Source organism: Dermacentor albipictus, unplaced genomic scaffold (genome assembly GCF_038994185.2).
Source record: "Dermacentor albipictus isolate Rhodes 1998 colony unplaced genomic scaffold, USDA_Dalb.pri_finalv2 scaffold_12, whole genome shotgun sequence".
NCBI classification, from domain to species: domain Eukaryota; kingdom Metazoa; phylum Arthropoda; class Arachnida; order Ixodida; family Ixodidae; genus Dermacentor; species Dermacentor albipictus.
Window position 1 is genome coordinate 7433393 of NW_027225566.1, and position 11738 is coordinate 7445130.

At 43.3% G+C, this 11738-nt stretch overlaps 1 long non-coding RNA gene across 1 annotated transcript; it reads left to right on the forward strand.

Annotated features, from left to right (window-relative positions):
- Positions 1-6732: 6732 nt before the first annotated feature.
- LOC139051575 (uncharacterized) lies at positions 6733-9262 on the forward strand. Its single transcript, XR_011509432.1, has 3 exons — positions 6733-6978; positions 7651-7756; positions 9175-9262. It is a non-coding gene; the product is annotated as an uncharacterized lncRNA (long non-coding RNA).
- Positions 9263-11738: the final 2476 nt, after the last annotated feature.

Consider the following 11738-nt stretch of genomic DNA (forward strand, 5'->3'; position numbering starts at 1 on the left):
TATTGCGTGCGTCATTGCGCACGAGAGAGCGCAGCCAATGAGGCTGAACTGGCGCCGCGTCATAAGTTTATAAAGTAAACACATTTCCATAAGCGGATTATAATTATTCCGCATTTGCACACGTAAGCAGCCTTAGGTGTCTAGGCCGAATTTTTTAACGTATCATTGTCGGACAATTATTGTATACGCTGCTACGCCTTCAATAAAAACTCGGCTTCCAACACCCGTTAGAACGTGACTTTCCATTCTAAATACAATGAATCTCATTCAAATTCGTTCGGTGGTGGCCTTTTGACAGAATTTCTGCCCTTGACCTCTATTGGCACTTGGAAATGGCAGTTGGCTCCGAGCTAAACACTACTCCTAAACTTCATACGCAGAGGCCCCAAACGTATATTCTGATAGCTCATCCTTAATTTGACGTCAAAGCCGGATGACTGTACGTGCGCACTGCAGCTTCGCTCAAGAACCGCCTGGCCGCAACGTGACTCGTATATCGTCCGGCTGTTGGAGTTCTGTACACATCGCAAAATGATTCATACCGAATTTCGTTAGGTGGCTCAAAACAAGACAGGGGGAATAATCATAACGTCAGCAAACCGCTCGGCCACCGCACTGTAAGTTAGCTTAAGCGCCGGAAACGACGTAGTCATGATCGGTGTGCTATTTTGAGTGTAAGTTCAGATGTGGAGAGAAACGTCACTTGGAGCGCAAACTTTGCCTGTGCAATAAAATACGGGCGTTGCTGAAAAAACATAGCACGTGCGTAGCATCGTAGAATTTGCTCCACTGGTCAATTTCTTCACGAGACATTCGGCCGGGGCCACGTCTATGTAAATGCATATCAATAAAGGGACAATGAGACGTTCACCCAAACGTAGGTAATGGAAACAAATGCTGCACATAGTGTGGCATATCGCGCAAAAAACTATTGGAAGTAGCGCTTCCTTCATGTCCATTATCTTGTCTTTCAATACTTGTGTTTTTGGGACGAACTTCAACCGTACCATTAGCACAGTCATTCCATGCTTGATAGGTTCGTAAAAACGAGCGTATGCTTCAAGTCCTCGTACTAGGTTTTTATCAAGTTATTAAATTTGAGAGGCGTGTCTTCGTGACCATTTAGCATTTTGTCGATAAAGAAAGATTACATAACATATTAAGGAGTCGACGTAATAGACCGATATCTTTCTCGAAAAAAAGAAATGTCAAGCATGCGATTTTTTTAAGATTGGTTACATGATAGTAACTTGGCGGTGCAGTATTTCTTCATTTTCTCTACTAATAACGAACCTCCTTCCTGCCAAACACAATCCAAGTTGAATGTTGAATAAATACGCCATTATAATAAACTAACCTAGTGGTGCTAATAATGTGAATAGTATTCCCAGCCGACTTCCGCCATTTCGGGTTTATGTGGTGCATATGACGCCTATATTTCCATATTTGGCGGTTAAAGTTTAGTTGTGAGACAGCAATTATGCTTGTCTGCCTTATTTTTTGTTGTGTGTTCTTTGTGCTGTTAACATTCTGAATAATAAATCACATGCAATTCCCAAAGCTACAGCCGTGCTACAGTACATTAAAAAAAATTGCCGCAGAACTTATCTCACGATTACTGTCGATGGTAATGAGCTGTCGAGCCATATAGCAGCACATTGAATTTCTGAAGTGAATGTCGTTTAACATTTTAACTGTAATTCCGACATTTCCATTGCTTTGGTTATATGCCGTATACTCTGGTATACCCCCTTCCCCCCGCCACTTCGCCCTGTAACGATTGTACTTGGTTACCACGGTCACCCATGAGCATGGCAGCATGACGACGACTGTGTAACGTCGACCCACTGTGAGCGATAAAAAGACGAACACGGAATGAGGTCGACGGAACAACAAAGGCGATATTACGGCGATGGCATTACGTCAATGAGATGTCAATTCTTAATTGATGAGGATGGTATAATGACGACACCGTAACGACGAAAAATATGGACATTGGAACGACCATGAATGCGCAGCAACGATGGTGTGGCGACGGCAGCTTGACGACAACTGGATGAAGGAGCTGGAATGACGACGACGGCCCGACCACGACGGCATGAATGCCACAGCATGACCACGGATGCAGGATTGCGACACTCAGACGACGACGCAATGATGACGATGGCACAACGGTCGCGCAACCACGATTCAATTACGACAAAATTACGATAGGATGTTGAAGAAACAATTAAGCTGATAGATAGACGAAAGTGGCATGACGACGGTGGAAAGACGACAATGGTTTGACGTTACTAAACAGATGACGATGTAAAACGAGAGCATGATGATGACCACATAAAGGTAAGACAACATCTGTGTGGTGACGAAAGTGTGACAACCACTGCATGAAGCGAGCCGGATGTTGAAGTTGGAATGACGACTAATCGAATGATCGCGATAGCATCACGACAATGGTATGACAGCGAATGCATGACGGCGACCATGTGACAACGTCGCAACAACGATGACGGCATGACAACATTATCAGGACAATAGGATAAGGACGAGCGCATGACAACAATGGCGTGACGACGAGCACATCACGAAGCCTGTATGACAAGGATGGTGTCAGGAGGACGGCATGACGAGAGTCGGATAATGAAGCTTCAGTGACGACAATGTTGTGACTACGATTGTATGTTTTCTTGACAATGAATGAGTGATAGCGTTTCCCTGACGGCGATGCAACGATGACAATGGCATAACCACAGAGGCATAATAGCAATTGGTGGCGACAGCAAGTTACGACAGAATTACGATGAAGGATTGATATCGACGGAAAGACAAAATCAGTATGACGATAATGGCATGACGACAATGGCGTGACGTTACTGAAGTAACGACTACGGTGAAACTATGGAGGGACAGCGATGGCATGACGATGACTCCGTGGGAGGATGACGACGGCATGACAACGAATGCATCACGATGACTGTCGACAACGACGCAAGGACCAAGGAATCTAATGTCTGCAAACCGCGGTACACATGCGCACGAGCCATAGCGGGCGAGCAAATGTGAGCCTGATCCGCTGTTTTTAGAAGCATCATGTTTGCCTTAGTCGGCCATTAAAACATCGGCCAGTTTGGCCAATGTAGACCCTACCGCAACTGAGGGGTATTTCGTGCAGCACTCCAACTACGCGGGTGAGAAATGCATTGGTGTGCCTTTTCTCGCACGGCCGCTTCTTTTGATCAGAAATACCATCATGCGCACCGCGGTGTGCGCACACCGGATTACTTGACCAAAGTCGTGACCAAGTTGCCCGATAACTGATAGCAATGGTCCATATCAAAAATAACAGTGCGCAGTGCATTAGTGGTCTTTCGTTTTCATTCTTTCACAATAAGCAGCAGTTTTTAGACACGACAGTGCAAATAATATTGGTCCTACTGGGTTGATGTTTGTCGGGAATGCTGTCTGTACATTCATGGGCACGATGTTTACTTCGGAGCAAGTTTTCCTGAATGAGTCAGTTTGTAGTTGGCACTCGTCCCATCCTTCATGTTCGTGTTTTTTGTAACGTGCCATTCTTAAGCTTAAACAATGTACCGACTAGCCCAGCACAATGTTTGCCATAATTCTAGCCCTTGAACCAGCTTATTTCGAGGAGGCCATTGCTTGCAGAAGAAATCAAAACGCATCATCAATTCATTCACGAAATTTCTCAAATAACCTCTGAATTAGTTTGTTTATCGCACACATTTCAATTTATTTTAGTAGCCGGGTAGATTGCAAAGCATAGCAACTTGGAATAAATTTTCACGATGGCATGGGTTTCGTACATAAACTGCATCAACCTAGCGCTAAAAAATTATGTTGTTCAGCTTACTTTTTTTAACAAAACGCTCTTGTAAGCATTGAATCACAAATGTAACTGGAAACCACACGTATTTCGTCGCACACCTGGCAATGAATATCTCGAGACTGCGCAGAATATGCTGCCACTCGGAAAGTTAATTCTAAGCGGATGCGTCTTGCACACTCACCGGCTACAATACGTAAATTTCAATATGTACCGTAAAGAAATGCAGCTAGAGGACTAGATTTATGCTACATGCCACACGCGATATTCAAAATATTGTAAGACTTGAAAATAGCCACCCGGTATTCACGAGTGAATATACGTTGGAAGCTCCGACATTCCGCTGACGTACAGGCGTTGAGATATCAGCACAGCAAGAAATAAATAAAAAAATAAATGAATAAATAAATAAATAAAAGACTGACCTTTATTTTCCACTAATGTTCGAGATACTCCAGGCAAGCAAATGAACATATATTAAGGAGAATAACCAGCTAAGAACACTTCGTACGCTTAATAGAGGACAACGGGAAGAAGCTAGATGAAGAATTGATATTTGATTGTATCAAACAGCAAACAAATAGCCTCCGGTAGCCGGCAGGCTAATGCGTAATAACCATCGCAATAACCAAGGCAAAACTCTAATCTTTCATCCATTCACCCGATATGCAACCACCCTGGAATCTTAATCTTTTTCACCTAGGACTAAGGATGTTGCGCTTACGTACGAGTTTCCGTGCTTATTGACGTATAAAGCTCATTAAACTTCTGTTCGTCTCTTTCACGAGAAGCCAACAAACAGAGGTACCAAGGATAACATCGGGGAATTTACTTGTACTTTGTAATTGAAATAATGAAAGTATAAATCAATGGCAATTAAAGTGGATGAAAAAACAACTTGCCGCAGGTGGGGAACGATCTCAGGTCTTCGCATTACGTGTGCGATGCTCTAAACAAATAAGGTACGGTCGGGGCGGTTTCCCCATGCACTTTCTTGGGTATTTATGTGTTACTACTAGAACTGACCTTGGGAGTGTTAACCAGCGCCACCGCTCGCAAACCTTGGCGATGGATGTGGAACATCCTTCCACTGCAGGCGTCGCGAGTACGTGATCTTTATGGGTGAAGGCAACTGGTCAATAAACCCACACATGGTACCCCTATTGAAAAATTTGTATGAGAAATTGAACGAGATGTATGCATGTCGCACAGATTTGACGAGAAATTGAACGAGATGTATGCATGTCGCACAGATTTGACGAGAAATGAACGATATGAAATGCATATTGAACGAACTCTCATAGAAAACGGGCGAGATCTGTATGATGTGCTACGCAGACTTTTACGAAGTGCACGAGATTTATGCGATGTGCGATAAGAATGCATAGAGCTTGTATGGCATGTGTGCGATGAGTTGTGTAAACCTGACGAGATTATGTATGACGTGTGTGAGGTGGTGTGTGATGTGTACGCACTGTAGTCGTATGAGCAACTTGATCTTTGAAGATGACTATGAATTGCATAAAAAATGTGTGCACTTAAGTCGTAGTGCATACAAAAGCTCATTAATGACAGTCAGGTTTATGAGTTGTTCGTAGTAAATGCAAGAGCGTGATCAATGCGCTGTATGATCACATTGAATCATTGTGACATATATATATACCAGCATAAACTACAGATCAAATAAGACGTTCAGAGCTCAACTTCTGGAATTTCATCCCCATCAAAGCTGGTGTCGGTATTTTTGATGCAATACTGTTCACTTGGGGGCATATTCTCGTATGAACACTTGTGGCGATACTACTGCCTTTGCATTCCGCATTCCTCGACCAGCCAGTAAGCACTGGATAGGAAATGATATTGTCGAAAGCTATCAGCAGAGTTTGAATCCCTTGTTCAGAGTAGATCTGCCTAATATTTTATTCAAACAGTTCAAACAGATTTTACGGCCCTGTCCGGTTGATAGGGCTGCTCCACAGGCTGTCCTCGCTGTTGAAAGCAATGTCAGCAAAGTTGTTGAAAAAGGCCGCCTAAAACACGCAAAAACATGGAAATAACACGCCTCTACTACCCACGCTACCCATGCGATCACAGTTACCAGAACCACAGACGGAGAAGTAAACAAACGACGTCATTTCCCTTCATTTCGGACCGAGACTTAAAGTAGTTTCTCAGTTGCGCGACTCTTCCTTTCGAGCAGGGCGCGACTTGTTCCTGAGACTGTGAGGGCGCTGCGGTCGAGCTCTGCACCAAGTGAGCGGCGCTGCTCTGCTGACATGTGCACGTTACTTGCGGGTGTTTGCGCTTCTTGTGCTGCAGCCGATTTTATTTTCTCATTGCGTGTGCCTTGTCACTGTCCTCGGGCACGTGGCTGGCGGTCGAGGTCTTTTGCATCCAGTCCAAGTTTTGCGCTCATGGAGACGCCAGTACCGGCGACGTGTGGGTCACCAAGCGTTAACATTGCGTGTGCACTTTGGTTTGTAGGCCCACTTTAATTTTCCGTCTCACTCCTTTCTTCGGACGTGCACCCCCAGGTATGGTGTCTGTAGAATATTATACTTCAGCTTAAACAACAACAGAAAGAAATAACGGCTGCTTTATTCAGCTAGCACCATGCCAATGCCGAGTGCCGCGACTAACAACCATAACTGTGCCAGGCTATAGCTGACGACGCTCGGATGCTTGGCGCGGAGGTCGATGGCAGTGCTGCGGTGGCGAGAACGGCAGCGGGCTGCATGGTGCGCATAGGCGAGGATTTGGGTTGAGGATCTGTAAGCGTTGTTGCGCCGGGCGGCCGATGTGATGCTGATCGTTTGATCATATTTACGCGGTGCTTAGAGAACATGTGCTCCTTTTTTGTGTGAATTAACGATCATTAAGCCCTGGGGCCTGTGCAACGCTATTAGCTCGCTGTATGTTTCTTGCGGTGCGCCGTTGTTGATTATCGTAGTGCGGTCAATTCGCGCTTCTTTGTCTCGCCGCTCCCGCATCGGGTCACAGTGCACGGAAGAATGTGTTGATAGTTGGGCTATCGCGTGCTATAGTTCACCGCAATTCAACACTACGCTGGACGGACTGTTGGTGCAGTCGATGCGGCGTGAACGGACACGAAGGAGCGCTCGCCTCGGAAGGTAAATATGGTACCTGGCGCATTCTTATGGTTCACGTAGTGTACCTTGTCATGCGCAGCAGAAGATGATTAGTACAGCTACAAGAACAATAACAGTGATTCCCTAATGTTCGTTCGATATCGGAGTGCACATTTAGCAAACATTTTCACAAAAATGACCCCGAAATTAATGTTGCTAAGAGCTTCATCTAATATTTTCTTTTTGTTATGAAGTATGCTAGCGCCGGGTCATCGCTTGGTCTGAACGGGCACAAAAATTCAAGCAGGAAATGTGACTGCTTCTGTACGTAATTTCTCAGCAAGAAATAGTATAGACAATTCTAGAAGTACGTTGATGTGTTGCGCAAATGTTTTCACAGCTAACGATAACGCGCGACGGCATCCAAATGATCTGACTCGTGAGAAGATTTTAGCTTGTATGCAAACTTTGATGCTTATAGATTGTCGGCAAGGCAACCTGTATTTCTTGTGTTTAGTGTTCTGTTTGTTTTCGTGCCTTTGACACGTTGAATAACCGCCTGTGATGTAAGAATGAAATAATTAATTTCTCTAAGCGGATGCAGCTTCATGTAGGTGGCTGTACGAGAGCTTTCCACAATTTGACGTGATGTTGTCAAATCACAAGTTTGCAGTTTCAGCAGTGATTACAATAAGCTGAACATTTATTGTTTAGGGATGTCACAATTTCCTGAGACGGAGGCATCTCTGCACCACATAGGCTGCGGCACTATGCAGCTTGAACAGCACGACAAAGCATCTGATCTGCCTGCTTTGACAAGGTACGTACTAAACGGTCACAGCCATTTATGTGTTCTATTGTCTGTTCGTGTATTTGGTACCTGTCAACTTTTCTGAGTCTCTCATGCAATTTATAAATTCTTGCTATTCTACAATTTTACTAATGTTCCAATAAGTAAAGCGAATGAAGTTCTATTAGTGAAGATGTTCTAAAGCTGTTGAGAAATTGGGTGGCATAGGATTGCGAAAATGCACGTAAAAAATAGTCCTGGCGCTTTGCTTTCTTAATTGCTAGCAATGAAAAATCCCTAATAAAAATAGCAGAGGGACACTTGCTTTAGGTAAGTTTATTAAGATACGTTCCAGAAGCAGGCTAAGTTTGCAGCAACAAAAGCACTGAGAAAAACTCACTGATCTAAAAACATGTTAGTTTCTGCTTTTCCAAGTGTGCTGCTTGTGTACAGCGTGTCAAGGTAAGTAATGGTAAATAATGTATGCATAGAAAAGTGTGGATGCTGAGAGAAAGCTTTAGGAAAGTGCGTGCTGTCTTTCCAACACAGGATTTCTGTCTAGAATTTTTGTAAAATTAGAAGTGCACAGGCTGGCAAACAATGTTCAACACCTTTGCTTTAGATTTTAATGTAGCCATTTCATTATGTGTCCCTAGTATAGCTTAGCGTCAAGCTTGAAGCTGATTTCTGATGTCACATCAGTTGCAGGATGCAATAACCTGGTATCACAAACTCCTTGTTACGCATGTCAGTAAACCTGGTGCAGTTGTCACAGGTGAGAGTATAACTGAAAGCTGCGCATTCTTTGCCCTTCTGCACATGATGTGGGATAGAGTTTGAACTATGCTATAGTGGCACCATCTCCCTCACCCTCTCTTCCTCATTATTCTGTCAACTTGCAATAATATGCACAACTTCTAGAGACTTGATTATGGTGTTGTCTGCTGAACTTGGCTGATGTGAATTTCAGTAGTTTGGGGTACCCTCAAAGCTATGCTGTACTTTGCATGCATTTTAAAATGGTCAATTTGACATATGTGATTGGCTGTGGCATTCTGAGAGAAACAAGGCCTCTTGTGAATAATGCATCTATGCATTATTAGAATTTTCTGATACTCATTCAAGAAGCAGCCTATAGGCTGTTCCCCGAAGAAGTGACCACCATTGCTTACGCTACGTGGCAGTCTGGTCCAGTTTACTTAACCTGTCTGCCATCTATGCACGTGGAGGATGAGAGAAGCGAAAAAAGGGACCTTCGATTTATGTTTTTGCACAGATGGCTCATACATTGCACTTTTCTTATCAGGCAGGCTTTGTTAACTCAAAGCTTTCTTTGGGCGAATATCAGCATTTCATTCCCAATTATACCTAATAAGAATTACTTTGTTCACAGTGTCACTTTTTATATTATACTTCTGTGAAACAAAGCTCACTTGTTTTTATTCAAGTGTGGCTGGGCCTGCAGAAAGCGTAAGCAGACTACTGTGTTGCTGATCAGTGCTGATCTCCACGTCCGAGCTGGTCCCACAAGATCCAGGCACCAGTGTGTTTTGCTTCATTGACAAGGTAATATGATATAGACACCTCGCACCTCAGTATCAGTTTTGAGAAATATGCTAAGGCACAAGGGTTGGCCTTGGTGATAAATACACTCGTGTTCTTTTTTTTTAAGCGTTCTTCTTGCAGTGTTTCTCATGTACATGTTTTCAGAGGATGCTTAAATGCAAACTGCCATGGAACTTGTTTATGCCTTAAAGTTGCCCTCTTTCACCAAGAAAAAAGCCTTATTTAATGCACTATTCATAAGAAAGGTGAGGAGGTGACAGGACATAACATTCTAACAGCCATCAAATTTTACTGCTTGCACAGCAATATAAAGTGAGAGGTGAAAGGGCAAGAACAGATAAATCGACAATGTATGTTTCTCACACAACTGCGAAAAGGAACACTGCTACTATGACACTTGTTTTACAATGATAAATAAGCAGTCTTGCTATCTGATAATCCACTAGAGGGCGAGCCAACTCGCAGATTCTCTGTCACACATATAAGGAAAGGCTCACAAATCTTGCCAGCCCTATGCTCGTAACACATTGCCACAGTTGCATAGTTTTCAAACAAAATAATGCAAGTGAGCTTTGCACTACCAAGTTACCACCAAATGACCTGTGGTATAAAATTTTTTAAACAGGGATCTGAGCATTCTGTTACCATGGTTGCAGATCCAGTCATTTATGCATTGGCCTGTTTTGCCGACGTGGTGTCTACTGCACAACAGTGGTATTTAATATCCATCAACACCTCTGTGCTCTACGTACTCTTTCTTGCATGCTTTTTTTTTTCTCAGGTAGTGAAAGATTACTTGATTCCAGAACAATTTGGTTTGTTCTGCAGATGATAGTGAACTTTCCAGTCTTATATTAAACATGGAATTGGGTAGCAAGAATTGGTAACTGTAGGGATGCATGTCGTGCTATGGTATCATAATTGGTCCACAAACTGACCACCTTTGCTTACACTATGTGGCAATCTGGTCCAGTTTACTTAACCTGACTGCCATCTATGCATGATGAGGAGAAGGGACTAAAAAATGAAGGGACCTATGATTAATATTCTTGTACAGATGGCCCATACATTTCATTTTTCTTATCTTACAGGCTTTGTTACTTAAAGCTTTCTACGGGCGAATATCAGCATTTCATACCTAATAAGTATTGCTTTGTTCACAGTGTCACTTTCTATATTTACCATATTTACTCTCATAATGATCGCACTCACGTATTGATCGCAGCCCTGAATTTTGTCGTCCAAATTCGATTTTTTTTAATTCCTGTGTAATGATTGCACGCCTAACTTCCTGCAGCGATATGTCATGCGCCAAGTCTAGCTATTATTGATCGCGCTTACCATCTGTCGAATGCTACGCGAACAACTCTTCAAGATAAACCAAGCGGTCTGCACGCACCAAACATTTTTAAGCAGATGTTCGTTTTCATTCCTTTCATCACTTTCCGCACTTCCATGACAAAAAGCTACGACCAAAATTGCCTTTATTATGTGTAGGCTTTGTAATGGTTGTGGTCAACAAAAAAAAATATGCCTTTCGATTCTTCTCATCTGCACTCGTGGGCACGCAACAAATCACGAGCGGCAACGATAGCAGCCACGTTTACACTGATATAATAGAAGTGTACCCTATCCATACGCCGACACTTGTAACACAGCTAAGATATTTGCCCACTCTTAGCAGAAACGTGCTGTATTAGGATAGTAGTGAAGACAAATGCCACAGTTTCCGCAGCATGCCCGCCGTGTCTTTCTATGTCACTGGCAGCTAAGCGTGCCCATCTGTTTCTGCCCCCTCATAGTGGACATGGTGACGTTATTGCCACAGACTTACCGATATTAACGACATTATTCATTACTGATATGGAAGAAACTTTCAATGCAAGTAATGTACTCGAGAGAAAAAAAATCGCGTTCGGCGCACTTGGTGTGTTTAGCTTGCTACGCCGGCCGCCACTTTTGTTTCGCTGTCCCGCACTACATACAGTGGCAGCCACCTATTTCTTGACCTGTTGCCATCTCGCAGCAAACGCGGGATGAAAAAAAATTCTTTTTGCGGGAAATTTAACCGGCATAATGATCACACACCTGCATTTGCGACCATTTTTTTACAAGAAAGTGCGATCAATATGCGAGTAAATACAGTACTCTTGTGGCACCAAGCTCACTTGTTTTATTGCAGGTGTGGCTGGGCCTGCATAAAAGCTATAAGCAGACTGCAGCGTTGCTGATCAGTGCTGATCTCCCCGTCCGAGCTGGTCCCACAACATCCAGGCACCACTGTGCTTTCACAAGGTAATATGCCGTGGACACCTTGCACCTCAGTATCAGTTTTGAGTTTGACGTGATAAATATTTAAGAAGACACAAGGGTTGGGCTTGGTGATAAATACACTCGTGTTCTTTTTTTAAAGTGCTCTTTCTGCACTGTTCCTCATGTACATGTT